Genomic DNA, 2,473 nt, shown 5'->3' with positions numbered 1-2,473 from the left:
TAAACAAATTAATCTTTTCTTAATTGTTTTAGTAGCTGGTTGTTAGATGTGAACAACCAACAACGTTTTCTTCCTCTGCAGAAATGTTGCTCTCAATCATAACACATACAGCTGAGTAGAGCTAGAAGAAAACAATCACCCATGCTCACCGGTCTCCCTTTAAATTTGTGATATTCATAACCATTAGTTATAAGCGTGCCCCTCATGCCATGCACTCATAGGGCATTTCCCTAGTCCATTTACATACAATCTTAGGACTATGATATCACATTTTCTCCTCTCTCCTCAAGCTTCCAACACCTCCTCCCCATCTTCCCTCTTAACTCTTGACCTCGATTGTTATTTCACTGAGAAAATAGAAACAATCATAAGAGAACTTCCACAAGTTCCCACCAACACCTCCACCCGCCCACCAGCATCTGGGCCCGATATGCTGTTTTCCCTTCTGTTACCAGGAGCTAACTGTCCATCTTCCTATCTAAGGCTGAACTCTCCACTTGTTCACTAGATCCCAATTCTTTTAAATATTCAGGAAGATTGCTCCAGAAATTCCTCTTTTTTCCTTCTCCTGCGTCATCATTTTTCTGCTTGACTGGATCATTTCATCAACATACAAACATGATGTTACTTCTTTCATCTATGTTTCCCTCCAGCTGCAAATTCATTTTTCCATTCTTCTGTACAGCAGTTTCAATCAAGAGTTATCTATACTCATATCTCTAAACCCTATTCTCTCATTCTTTCTAGGACCTCCGTTATTCAGGCTTTTTCCTCTTCCCAACACCAAAGCTGCTCTTCACCAGCAGTGTCCGCATTGCTAATCTAATGGACAATTCCTTTATTTGACTCCTCAGTAAGGTTTAACACCATTGTTCACTCCCTCCTTCTAGAAATATTTTATTGACTTTTCTTCCAAGGCATCACATTCTTGGTTTTCTTCCCACTTCCCAGTCTTCTTTGCTAATTTCTTCTTATTTCATCAACCTCTTAACATTGGGTGCCTCAGGATTCAGAACTTGTTTCTCTTCTCTTTTTCATATATATCCACTCCCTTTGCGACTGCAGTTGTCCTGGTGGCTTAAAATTCTATATACTGACTACTCTTAAATTCATATCTCCAGCCCAGACCTTTCTCCACCACCCATACCTGGGCATCCAACTGCCTACTCAACATTTCCACTTGGGTAAACATCTCTAACTTAACACTTGACCTCCTCCATAAAAGACTTGCTCCTCGTTCATGTTTTTTATTCTTGTTGCTCAGACCAAGGAGGCAAACTTGATTCCCCTTTTTGTCTTGTACCTTGGTCCATCAGCAACAACTGTCAGCTCTCCCTTCAAAAAGGATCCCTAATCCAATGATTTTTCACCGTTTCTACTACTTCCTCCCTAACCTAAGTCATTAGCTCTCTTGTGAATTATTTCAAAAACCTCCTGATTGGTCTTTTTGGCTCCCCTATAGTGTATTCTCACAGAAGCCAGAGAGACCCAAGTCTTTACAATGACCTACAAGGCCATGCAAACCTTACCTCTGTGATCTCATTTCCTATGATTTTTCTCCCCTCACTCAGTCCACTCTGCTCCATTAACACTGGTTTTCCTCTAGTTTATCAACGCACCAGGGACAGTCCCTCTTAAAAACCCTTTGTTTAATGTTGTCTCCCTCTGCTCTTCTCCAGCTACCTCCATGACTCACTCCCTTGCCTCTGTCAGATTTTTGCACAAATGTCACCTGTTCAGTGAGGCATTTCCTGACCATTCTCTTTAAAACTGCAACCTGCCCTTTCCATCAACACAGCCTGTCCCTTTTACCTGCTTTATTTTTCTTCTCGGCACTTATCACCATCTGCTATATTATGTATTTTATCCGGCCAGGGATTAGGCTGCGTTTACTATTTGCTGTAGCTGTAGGTGTCAGAGGTTAAAATTCCTCTTGTGTCCTTGTTTTTGCCTCTCTTCTTGTCTTAGGGTTTCTTGAAGTTCTTTTAAATACCGTCTGAAATGCACAATTCTTTCCATTGTTGTTATAAAGGAGCCCTGTTGATGTGGTGGTGAGGTGTAGGGGAAGAGGAAGCATTCTATAGTCCTGGTGATTAGGTCTCAGTCTTTTAGTGAGCCTGTACCCGGGGGCTGTGACCTTCACAAGTACATCTCAGTTGTGTTGTGTTGGGTTGTGTTGTGTTGGGTTGTGTTGTGTTGTGTTGTGTTGTGTTGTGTTGTGTTGTGTTTTGTCTCTCCTTAGCACAGACAGGAAGGGTAAAGGGTACTGGAGTTGGGTATTTCACTTCCCTTGGGTTAGTTATAAAGCCCCAGTAGGTTGGCCTCTGGTAAAATAGTTTCTCTTGAAGACAAGTCTTGTTAAGCAGAATAGCGTCTTGGGTGTATTTCAAAATGGCTACTTTTCTCCTCCCCTGCCAGAAACACAAAGGGGTTTTTCTCTGATCTTTGCTTTGAGAACCTGAGAGGGGTCCTA

The sequence above is a fragment of the Pteropus alecto genome, unplaced genomic scaffold, assembly GCF_000325575.1.
Source record: "Pteropus alecto unplaced genomic scaffold, ASM32557v1 scaffold86, whole genome shotgun sequence".
In the NCBI taxonomy this organism is placed as follows: Eukaryota; Metazoa; Chordata; class Mammalia; order Chiroptera; family Pteropodidae; genus Pteropus; species Pteropus alecto.
The sequence above is the reverse complement of the archived record's forward strand: the minus strand, read 5'-3'. Positions refer to the sequence as shown.